Raw genomic sequence first — 12,060 nt, 5'->3', positions numbered from 1 at the left:
TCTTTCTTTCTTTCTTTCTTTCTTTCTTTCTTTCTTTCTTTCTTTCTAAGTTAAATATGTATTTAGGTCAGAGAACTTTTAAAAATTATCATATGGCTGTGCTGGAACTTACTCTGTACACCAGGCTGGCCTTGAACTCAAGAGAACAGCCTTCCTCTGCCTCCTGGAGCTGGGACTAGAAGCAGGCACCACCCCACCCAGCTTTTTAAAGATCAAATTTCTACCACCCATCCGTCCTACTGTTAGCCAACCAAGGCTGACCTCAAACTCACTGTGTAGCCGAGAAGACCTTGCACTTCTGAGCCTTCTGCCTCTACTTCTCAGGTGCTGTGATTACAGGTGTGCACTACTGCACTCACTGTTACTAAGTGTGCTCTGAGAGTTACTTGGGGAAGGCAGAGGCTTTGATACTGTTTTTGTCTGTGGATTGTTAGTGGGATGTTAGGCTGTTCTTGTTTTTCCAAATAAAGTACTGTATATGCCCTAGCACAGATTAATTTTTGAAATATGGTGGGTGATTCAAGCCAGCCATAAGAGGCCACTGCTACCTGACCTTGTTTCCGTGAAGTATGTAGAAGAGGTGACTGTCCAGGTGGAGACCAGGGCAGCCTGAGAGAGATGGGAGAATAGAAGGGGTACTGCCGATGGGCACCAGGAAGAAGCCATTCTGCCCACTGTTCTAACAGGCACCAACTCCAACTAAAGTACTGAATTTACACTAAAACTGGAAAAGCTGTTACCAAAATTAACAACATCAATTAAAGTAAAATTCTTGCATCACTCAAGGCATGACAACACAATACAGCATCTTCTAGGATTCTATGCACATTAATTTGATTTCCCTTTTTATGGTGTTAGAGATTAGATCCAGGTTACAGACCAAGTTATCATTACACAAGAGCACACCCTGGTTGTGTTTTCCCTTTTTAAAAAAAAAAAAACAAAAACAAAAACAAAAAAACAACCTAGGCTGACCTTGGGGTATGCGTATATGATATATGCTTATAATCCTAGCATCTCCAAGTGAAGATGAGAACATCAAGGTCATCCTGGAATACAGCAGATCTGGCCAAATCTAGGGCTGGAGAGATGGGTCTGCAGTTAACTGTACTTGCTGCTCTTGCAGAAGACAAGGCTTCAGTTTCCAGCACCCACTAAGTGGCTCACAAACATATGTAATTCCACTTCCACAGGCAATCTGACAACCTCTTCTGGCTTCCTTGGGCATTACTGCATGCATGTGATACACATATAGATAAACATTGAAAAACAAAACAATTTAAGGCCAACAGTGAAGTACAATGTATGTATGCATAGCTCTGGCTGGCCTCCTAGTCAAGCATCACCACCTCCTGCCTGAGAGCTACGATCAGAAGCATGTGCCAACATTTGAAGGCTGAAGAAGATAGTCCGGCCCCTGCTGCCCAAGACAGGGTCACTCTGTACAGTCCAGGAACTAGCTCTGTAGACTAGAGAGACAAATTTTAAAAGCAGTCTGTGTTCAAAATCAGAGAAATTTATCGCTGATGGATCTTAATCAAAATGATGATTACTGTACACCTGTTAAGATTTTCTAAACTAGGAACCAGGTGCAGTGGTGGTGCATGCTTTCAATCCCACCACTTGGGAGGCAGAGGCAAAGGCAGACAGATCTCTGTGAGTTTGAGGCTAGCCCGGTCTATAAAGCAAGTTCCAGCACAGCCAGGGCTACACACTGAAAAATCCAATGGGGGGGGGAGGGGGAGAAGACGCGCGCGCGCCCCGCACACGTTCTAGACTAGAATGAGTCTCTAGAGCAAGTTCCTGGATGCAATCTAGAATGAAGATCTTGACATACTTCCAAAACATTCTAGCCACTGTTAGTGAGTTACTTTGTGGTAATATAATAAGTGGAACCTGTCTGGGTGGCCCAAAACTTTGAAGCACTAAAAACCAAACTTAAAACAAATAAAGAACTAAAAACCAAACCAAACCAACCCATAAACTTACTACACAGCTTTCTTGGTAAACTGATCTCACTTCTCGAAGCCAAGAGCAGTACAGTATGTCAGTAACAGCGAAGGTCTAAATGCACTCTCCCTCAGATGACAGACTACACGTTCAACAATGCTTTCGTTTGGTAAAGCTGAACATGTGACATCGCACAGAGGACCATCAGAAAAATCCCATGTGTTTAAATTTTGACTTTACATTTTGCCTTTCATTACTTTCTAGCTATTTTAAGATTTAACTGCAATAGAAGGGACATCTTAGGAAAAGGGAAACAGGAGCATTCTCAAAGGGAACAGGACCCAATAACTGCCGCATGGCACTTTAGCTTACCAAAAAACTACCTAACAACTACCAAAATTACAAAGACACCACGGTTTAACAGCTTTATCTAAATGCTCACCACGAATGATTTCAATTCAGAAAAAAAAAAAAAAAAAAAAAAAATCAGAAAAAAGACTCAACATATTGATGCAGCTGATAAAGAGAAGATCTGTGCCTATGCATTGCTGGCACAACTTGCCATCCTTCAGATTAATTTCTTTTTTTATTCCAACAAAAAGATCTCTGTTGGAGTCAACAAAGATCTTATGACAGTGCATCTCAACTTTCCTAATGCTGCAACCCTTTAATACAGTTCCTAATGTTGTGATGACCCCCCAATCATAAAAACATTTGTTACCTTATAACTAATTTTGCTACTGTTAGGAATTTTAATGTAAATATCTGATCTGTAGGATATCTCATATACAACCCCTCTAGGGTGTCGACCCTGCAGTTGAAAACCAGTGCTTTAAGGTGTAAGGTATCATCATCATCTTCTTCTTCTTCTTCTTTTTTTTTTTATTAATCACAGGTTATTTACTTTGTATCCCAGTGATAGCCCCCTCCCTCATTCCCTCTCAATTCTACCTTTCCTCCCTGCCCCTTTCCAAGTCCACTCCTCCTCCCCTTCCATCTGACCCTAGCTTATCAGGTCTCTTCAGGACTGGCTGCAATGTCCTCTAGGTACCATCTTCTTAAAAAGGAAACTCTTGGCCTTCCCACCATTTATATCAGTGGCCACCACAAAGCAGGAGCTCAAAGAAAAAAAAAAAAAAAAAGGCCGGGTGAACAAGGCCCCATCCACTAAGGCTCACAGACAGGACAGTCACAGACACCAATAGCAAAAGGAGTGCTATGTCAGCTACACCACAAAGATCTTCAGAAGATGCAGATGGTGATGGGGCCTGACTCCAAGTTAGCGATTATGGTCATGGTGCCAGAAGCAGGGAAGCCAAGTTCTAGCAAATCCTGCACTGAATTCGAATGGCTACCTTGCAAAGGTAAAGTTGGAAAAGCAGGTCAGTGGTAAGAGAGGGACCTTGAATGTGAAGCTACAGTCTGTGCCATGCCTACTTAACGGTACAGAAAGTCGTGCACAAAGACACACCAACATGGGCGTGTATGTGTGATTACACCTACACAAGCCAGGCAAGGACTACCACACTAAGTTATATTCCTGAGACCTGAGAAGTGGCATTTTAAAAGTATGTTAGTAGAGTTTTAGTCTGCTTGTGTTTATTAAGAAAGGTGTGAAGGCATTAGGACTCACTCTTCTCTGAAAGGTCTGCAAAGCCACCAGTGCCTTAGATAGGAGGTAAGAGGGTGAGGGCACAGCAAAGGAAGGGAACAGAACCATTTCAGGAGTACAACATTATAGCCAAAATAATTTTTCCCCCTTTTTTGAGACAACTTCATTATATATCCCTGGCTGACCTAGAACTTCTTTTGTAGACCAGACAGCCTCAAACTCTCAGAAATCCACCCAATACTGCTGAGATTAAAGGCATTCTTGCCTTGAATTAAAAGACAGTTGTGTTCACAGACCAAAACATACCTGGTTTGATATATAGACTTCAATGTCAAACTTCTTGAGAGGTAGGGTTGTCAGTAAAGCTGCTATTTGCTAGAAAAGACGGTAAAATGCAGTGAGTGACTGAGAATCTACCCAGGAGCTAAGCAGATCTGTGCTGAATCCCTTGCTCTATATTAGCTAGTTTTGTGACCCTAAAATGTTACTTGGCCCTTAGAAATCTATTTCCTTATGTAATAAGGGGGCTAGAGAGGCTTTTATGGAATCCAGTGTGCTCTTCAAGACTCCACAGGCACCCACATACATGTAGCATATACTCACACAGACATAAAAACACATATTAAGGGTAAATAAATCTAAATCTTTGCCCAGGTGTGGTAGTGCATACCTTCATTCTAGCAGCTGGGAGAAAGAAGCAAGTGGATTTCTGTGAGCTCAAGGCTAGCCAAGACTACATAGTCCCCGTATCAAAGGAAAAACACATGATCCCACCATCCAAGTGTCAGGACTAAGCCAAGCAATCAGTCAATGCCAATGCAGTTCTCATTATTTCCTGAAGTCAGCTCAGATCAGATCAGATCTGAAAAGTCTAATGACCTTGTAGAAAGCTTTGGGCTGTCTTATTCCCGAGAACCAGCTGTAGCTGTCATGGTAACATCTTTCCGTGTACAGTAAAATGTGCATCTGCACTCTCTCACACACACTGTAGTGGCTTTGGCAGTAACTTAGGGACACATGGCTGAACCATTGAAATTAGCATAAATTATATTTAGTTGCCCTTCAAATATTTATCCAATAGGACTTTTGCACACCTAAGTGAGTAACTTTAAAGATTCATATTCCCAGCCCTATGTCCAGGGAAAAATGTGAAAGCTGAAACGCCAGGTGTGACCCCTTAACCCTCATCAATTTAAAAACTCCCATTTTATTTGAAAAGATGGTGTCTTGGTGATATTATCTTTAAAAAAGATGAGGATCCATGTAAAAGATGGATCTAGATTTAGAGTACATGATTGAGAAGGCACTTCTCAGTTCACCTCATTCTAAGCACGACTGTATGAGGCAGGGACACAATAAGAGTGAGCAGCTTCTTGTGAAGAACTCCACAGACTGAGAGGCACTTCCTGTTAGTACACTATGGTGGACAACCTGGCTTATGAGGAACCTGGAATAAAAGCAATTAGAATACTCAGTGGGTCTAAGCACAGCAGACATGTTCATTTATAATCACCAGAGCAAAGCATCCTTTTATTTCAGTGCTGTGTGACTAAGTTATTTTAATTTTGCAAAACCATTCAGGAATAACTTCCCACAGCAATGAGAAATTATTCTCTGCATCATTCTCAAGTAACAAAATAGTTTATCTAAACCATGTTATCAAGCTGTTTTTCCAAACCACCTTCCAGGGTCAAGGTTTAACAAAAGGCATGTTTTTCAGACAGGATGGCCTTCAACTTCCCACATAGCTAAGAAAGATTATTAACTTCTAATCCTCCTGCTCCTACTTCCTGGGTGCTGAGATTACACCACACAGGAATTCCATAGCACAGTTTTACCACTTGCTGGATCAACCAGAGGCATTTCATTTGCCTCATTTTTTTTTTTTTTTTTTAATTTGGGGCACTTCTTACATCAGAAGAGCCTCAGCTTACCTTTCCCAGCAGTTAGAATTTTACTAACTTAGAAGCCACAACTGCAATTTAAAATCCAAATAGAAGCTGCCACACCACATTTTGTTTCAAAAGAGACCAATCACAAAGCTCTCCAGTCACCAGCTCCCACAGGAAGCAAGGCTAGGTAGAGTTCAGAAAGAGAGGACTTTGTGACTGCTTAGCCAAGGGAGAATAGGAAGCAGACGACCCAATGCACTGGGGGAAGCAAAGTGAACCAAGCAAGTTTTCTTTTCAGACCCTGGATCGGCAACTCTAGACACACTAACTACTTCAACTGGCACAACTCACACCCACATTCTCGCTGGGGTGAAGTCAGTTTAAGCAGAACACATGCAGGACCACTGGTGTAAGCAGATAGCAGTGAACAACTCACACAAGCATTCAAAGGGTCCCAAGCACTGGCTGGAACAACGGCCCAGCAGTAAGAGCATAACTGTTTCTTCCAGAGGACCCAGGCAGAGTTCCCATCACCCATAGCCACAAGCACCTGTAACTTCAGTTCCAGGAGTTCTAACACCTTCCTTCCAAACTCCACACATCTCAGGCACACACGGTGCAGACAAAACACTCAAGACACATTAAACAACAACAACAACAACAACAACAAAAAACACCAAAAATAAATATTCTTAAAAGTACCCCGAGCACAGGTCTGGACATCTGACAGAGACTGGCTCACTGTACTGCTGTACGCAGCAGTGCCCCGATTTCTCTACTTAAAAAACAAACACAGTGCTGAGAGAACGGTTTCTGAAAGCATTAGTCTTCCCGACCCCAACCCAAGACAGGGCTTCTCTCTGTAAAACAGTGAGAAGTGCTGTCCCAGCACTCACTGTGTAGCTTCCTTCCCGAAGTCCATTATGTATTCCTGAGATCTCTCAAGCACATTTCAGAGACCTGCCTTGCTTCTGCCTCTCAAGTGTTGGGATCAGAGGTGTTCACCACTGCCAGGCTGAGACATTAAACTTTTACTCTTCCTTCAGATTTATTTCCAATCATGTATGTGTGTGTGTCTGTGTGGGGGTATGTGCTCGAGTGCAAGTGCCTGTGGAGGATAAAAGAGGATGTTGTTGGATTCTATGGAGCTGGAGTTAGAGGTGGTTTTGACAGCCTCCTGACATGAGTGCTAGGAACTCCAGTTCTCTACAGAGGACATATTATATTCTTAGCCACTGAACAATCTCTCCAGCCCTAATCTTAATACTCTATAATCGAGTAACGGGTCCCTATACCTAACAGTTTATCCCGCCAAAGGCTCCCAGCCAAGTCACATGAGAAGAGACATCTTAGTCAACAGTAGGAATCAATTACAAATCTACACTCTAGCCTAAGGAGAAAGTGTTGAGATGTGTTGAGATTCAGTCTCCCTTTCCAAAGCCATCTCCGAAGGCCTTTACGTACCCCTGCTAACTCCCTAACACATTTTTTTTTTTTTTTAATACTGCTGATGTTCTTCCCAAGTTCCAGGATTGTTCGAGCAACTGTCTTGGAAGGGAAATATGAGCAACAGTACAGAAAGATGGGAGTGCCTCTCAAAAGGCAAAGGACTGCGACCACACACATTTAACATGAAGGAACCTGAATGGTACAGTGCTCATTTTGCATTTTTCACTGGCAAGAACAAGAATATGCCTCACATTCTAGAATCAACCCCCTCCCACTCCAAACATTCTTTGTGCAATCAAGTTGATGTAGCCACCCCTACTTTTAGGAAGCAGGCTAATGTAGGAAGTCTTTCATTTCAATGGGACAGAATATAGTCTCACTAAACTGGAAGAAAAGAAGATAGGCAGGTCATGAAAAGGACAGGTGTGAGGAGTACTGAGACACCAGAAACAAAGAAGGAAAAACCAAACTCCTATCTGAGCAACTGAACAAAAGCCCATGGACACAAAGGCTGGGCAAGACATGGATAGCTTACTTACATGACATTTCCACCCTCAAGATAGAAAATGTCAATTTACCAACAAGTCAAATCTGCTGAAGTACCCACTTGGCTTAGTAGCATCGGCTTACAGTAGCTTCATAAACCACACCTCCATACTGACACCATGAAGAGTGACAGTGTGCCCCTCAGTAAGATTATACTAGCTGCAGGGGCAGCAACACCACAAGCCCTTATGAAAGAAAGGCAGGGAAAAGTTTTCAAGTTTATGTAACTGCAACAAAATGTCAAGTTTTTTCAGTCTCACTAAAATTATCCACATTACGGAGCAACTTTTTCCCTACATGACTCCTGGGCAAGCCAATGAAAACTAAACTATAACTGAAAAGTATTTTACCTTCTAAAAGGTACTAGAGGCTTTACGACACTCATATATTGAAGTTCTTTACAGAGAGGTTGAATAGCTGACTGTAAAAAAGTCATAGGCACTATGGGAAAAATAACAAGCTTCTTATATTAAGAAAAAAACTTAAAAAGAGTCACTTAAGTTCTCAAGTTTTTCATTTTTTTTTTATCTACCAATTATCAGTTCCTACTTTTCCCCTTATAATAAACCAGCTACTTCTCAAGTTGCAGTTTTTCACAACTGAATCTGTAGACATCAGCATTAAGATAACCAGAGAGCATAATTCTGAACATTGCTGTTTTCCAAGGACTGAATTCTTTTTTAATAGGTATTTTTAAAAATTTGCGACAGGGAAGTTAACAATTTCATGTGGTATGTTGTATATATCTACACTTTCAGTAAGTACACTTATTGATGAATTACTCTTAAGCTTCTGAGGAAACAAAACCTACTCAATATTGTAAAATGTTGAGTAAAATTGCATTCAAAGTAAAGATGCTTTCAGAATTTTTCTGAACTCTGGTTTAAGAAAAACAAACAAAAACCTAAGCAAACCCAGTTCACAGTGTTTTCTATATAAATCTTGAGAAAATTTAAGATCCCACTTATTTTCAATGTCTAGTAGACTATGACGGTAATCAGAGGGAAAACTTCCAACAAATCATAAGAAAGTTAATCAGAACATCCACTGCCCCACTCTGCTTAACTAAGACTAGGACTCAAAGAATCCTAGTTAATAGACTATAAATTTCAGCTTTCACAGGGCTACAGATGGCTCATCTGTTAAAAGCACTGGCTGCTCTTGCAGAGGACCAAATTTGGTTCCCAGCACCAACACAGCAGCTCATAACCATCAGTAATACCAATCTTAGGAGATCTACTGCTCTCTCTTGGTCTCCATGTGCACTGCAAGTGCATAATGCACTTTCATACATATAGACAAAACACTCATACACATACAATAAACACAAATCTCCACTTTCAAACTCAACTGTGTTTGCCCTCTCCTTTCTGTACCAAACCCACTTAACTGTTGAAATCACAAAGTACACACACTCTCACAGCCCACAAAGTTTCCCGAAGGAAAAATAACCACCACTATAAGGACATCAGCTAACACTGTTATTTCACTGATTAGAATGAACAAAGGCACGTTTGCAAACTTTACCTCAAACAATATTCAAACAGGAAACTATCCTCATATTATTCACTTATGCCTGACCAATAACTAGTATATTTCAAGATTACAAAAAAAACCCTACTTGTATTTAACACTGGATTATATAAATACTAATAATATATGAATTAAAAAAAACACAAATCCAATGCAATCTCTTTGAGCAATACTGGTACCAAGGCACCTCCTTTTTATTCAGCAAAATGTTACCTAGCAGCAACAAAACAACAACTCTTCAAGCATTAAATGGTTAACTATGCATCATAGATATTCATTTGGCATCCCGTAAGTTACAATCTAAGATGCTTGTAATGGAAGGAGAAAGTATCCAGAGGCATCAACACCCATGTCAATCTTCCCAAGCAAGATGGAGTATATGGCAAGGCACCTTCGGTTTAAATCAGGACGCCCACCAGGCTAGTCACATCTCTACCAATGACCGTATTCTCCCAGCCCCTTTTATCAAGTAATTAAGGCTTCCAGAAGCTTAGCAAGTCTTGAGTTAGACTACTTAAACTTTATGCCCAACAGTGCGGAATGAAAACGATTATAACACTATTGGCTTTAAAATTTGTCTCTTAAAAGAGACACATTTCTTAAATGTTCAGAACCCACTTTTGCAACCAGCTCTAACCAGTTCCTTGAGGAATGTGGCTAGGCAGAAATTTTGGAAATGTAGGTTTTGGTGGTGACCAAGGAGGAAGTTTCTGGCTTCCATGATGCTGCAGTCCCCACCCTCCAAAGTGATATACCCACCGGTGTGAATTGACAATGTAGTCCAAAGAGCAAGGCAGGGAACGGAGTCCAGATCCTCAAAATGGCAGTACAGGGAATAACCACTAGGCCACCTATCAGTTCAGTACAAAAAATGCAACCCTGTGCATCACGGTGTAAAAGTTGGGGCCTAGGTTTCGTACTGTGCATCTCACACCTATGGAAATAACAACAGGAATAAAATCTACAGAAATCCACACACCCTAAGAATGTGGGTGCACACACAAGACTGGTGTCAACACTTGCAAAGGCAGTTGGCTACTGGCACAATGCACTGCTGGAAGGCTGAAGTTGGAAGGTAACATTTTGCAATCAACTCTGCTAAGTTTGACAATGAAGAACTCAATAGGGACCTGATGTTTACCAACAAAGCCTTGCAAATCATGACACCATCTCTCATGGCTATCAAAATCACCACCCCACAAAACTTCTCAAGAATGACTTTTCACTCTCAAAAGAGTTAGACAGATTTGGACTGACCAGTCATACCCCAAGCCCATTACTTTCAGGTTTTAAACAACCCCCTTTATCGCCTGGCCTAGGAAAGAGATGTCAATACAATCAAACCTTAAGGTGAAAGGGTTCTTGAGAAAGGGAACTATGACCCAAGGATGTGGACCAAGGTGACTGATCAGCAATCAAAGTCTGAGGGTGACTACTTTTGAAAAAAGTGAAACAGACAACGTTCCAAACAGAAGTGACTCTCTTAAAATCTCTCTAGACTCACTTAATCCTTCGCCATGTTGCTGTCAGCTCACCAAGTGCAAGTCTTGCTGGGCCCATTTTCACATGGTCTGTAGAAGGCGCTGTTAAGCACATCCTGTTCTAGTTCTGGGGCCCTTCCCCCTCTGCAGCCTTACCCAGTGCAGAGAATGCGCCCCCTACTGACTCCAACACTCATTGCCTTTAACCGACTTGGCTGCGGTGCATTTTGGGTGGGGGCTGGTATTTTCTTCATGGCCATAAACCAGAACCAACAATGCAGATTTATAAAGAAATTGCACAAAGCTATCCAAGAGACGATCCCCCCTCACCCCATCGTCAAGGTTCAAGACATAGGCACAAGAAGCATCAGGGATGGGAACTGGGCGTTTGGGGCTGGACAGCATTAAAATGGCCAACACAGGAAACAGTTTGGTTCTTTTTCCCTCCTAAGCCTTTGTCTGTGAAATGGGGTTATGACAAGAACTGTCCAGAGGAACTGCTGACTGCAAGAACACTGAGAAGACACTTGGGGTGTGTGGCAGGGAGTGAGGCTAAAATGGGTATTAGACTTCAGAGCCCGATTTTGGACAGAAGAGGAAGAGAAGCAATCGCGCCTTTTCTAGCAGACAGGCATCCAGGTTGGGGTGGGGGAGGAAAAGGACAGGCGGCCCAGAGGAAAGAAGAGGTGAATAAGAGGGTGCTCAAAGAACTACTCCCCATTCATTGCATTCGAAAAAAAACACCTTTTCGCGGTTTTCTGGATTTCCATTTCTGACTGCAAAGTTGGGGATCACAAAGCTCTGAAGAGGTAGTGCTGACCAGGCAGCCGAGGCTGAGAGGAGGGCTGGTTGAAGGACTGTCGTGGTTAGGATGGGAGGGAAGCTGGCATGTTGTTGGGGAGGCAAAGACTTTCACTCCGTGCCATGCATGCTCCCCGCCCCCCAGGCCTTTCCCCTTCCCCCCAAGTCTAGGGTGGGCAGACCTGGCAAGAAGGCTGGTTCCAGGGACTGGGGGCGTGCGTGGGGAGGGGGGGAAAGGGCGGGAGGGAATTAGTTCTGGGGATGAGAGAGCGGGGCTCTGCTGGGGGCGGGGTGGGTGCGGGAAGATGCCACCAGCCGCAAAAGCCCTGGGTGGCCGGCGGCCTCGCGGGGCGGAGAAGGGGGTCGGGCTGCAGGAGGGCAGCGGCCGCTCCAGGCAGTGTGTGAGCGCGGAGCACAATGACCGCGCCCGGGCCCGGGCAGGGCAGAGCCGCGGGCTTACCTTGGCTCGGCCTCGAGGCGTGCGCGGGGCCGGCGTGCTGCGGGGCCCGGCGGCGGGCGGACGGCGGCACGGCGATGGCGGCGAGGACGCGCCCGGGGCCTCGTCGCGCTCGGGCTCCGGCTCGAGCCGCGATCGCGGCTGCTGCCGGGGGGCGCGGCGGGCGCTGCAGAGCGGCGGGCGGCGGCGCGGGCAGTGCAGACAAAGGAGGGGCGGAGGGCGGCGGAGGGCGTGGGGCCGCGGCTTCACCGTTGCGGGCGGGCGGCGACAGCCGCGCGGCTCCTCGGCTGCGGGGACCGAGAGAGGGAGCTGTGTCTGAGGAGACGCCAAATCCCCCCG

The 12,060-nt window shown here is 43.9% G+C and overlaps 1 protein-coding gene across 4 annotated transcripts in view; it reads right to left on the bottom strand.

Annotated features, from left to right (window-relative positions):
• The window catches only part of Adnp (activity dependent neuroprotector homeobox), a 27,048-nt gene extending 15,038 nt beyond the window's left edge, over positions 1 to 12,010 (bottom strand). The window contains exons 1-3 of one of the 4 annotated variants that reach the window (XM_055596220.1): positions 11,725 to 12,009; positions 9,742 to 9,916; positions 3,869 to 3,937 (exon numbers count right to left, since the gene is read on the bottom strand). The gene's annotated coding sequence lies outside the window, so the exon portion shown is untranslated. Of the gene's footprint in view, positions 1 to 3,868; positions 3,938 to 9,741; positions 9,917 to 11,724 lie in introns of all 4 variants that reach the window. The other 3 variants (XM_055596222.1, XM_055596221.1, XM_055596223.1) reach the window with 3 other exon arrangements.
• Between the last annotated feature and the right edge of the window lie 50 nt (positions 12,011 to 12,060).

The sequence above is a fragment of the Psammomys obesus genome, unplaced genomic scaffold (genome assembly GCF_907164565.1).
Source record: "Psammomys obesus unplaced genomic scaffold, mPsaObe1.curated_primary_1811, whole genome shotgun sequence".
In the NCBI taxonomy this organism is placed as follows: Eukaryota; Metazoa; Chordata; class Mammalia; order Rodentia; family Muridae; genus Psammomys; species Psammomys obesus.
Note: the sequence above shows the minus strand (reverse complement) of the source record. Positions and strands in the feature narration are given on the sequence as shown.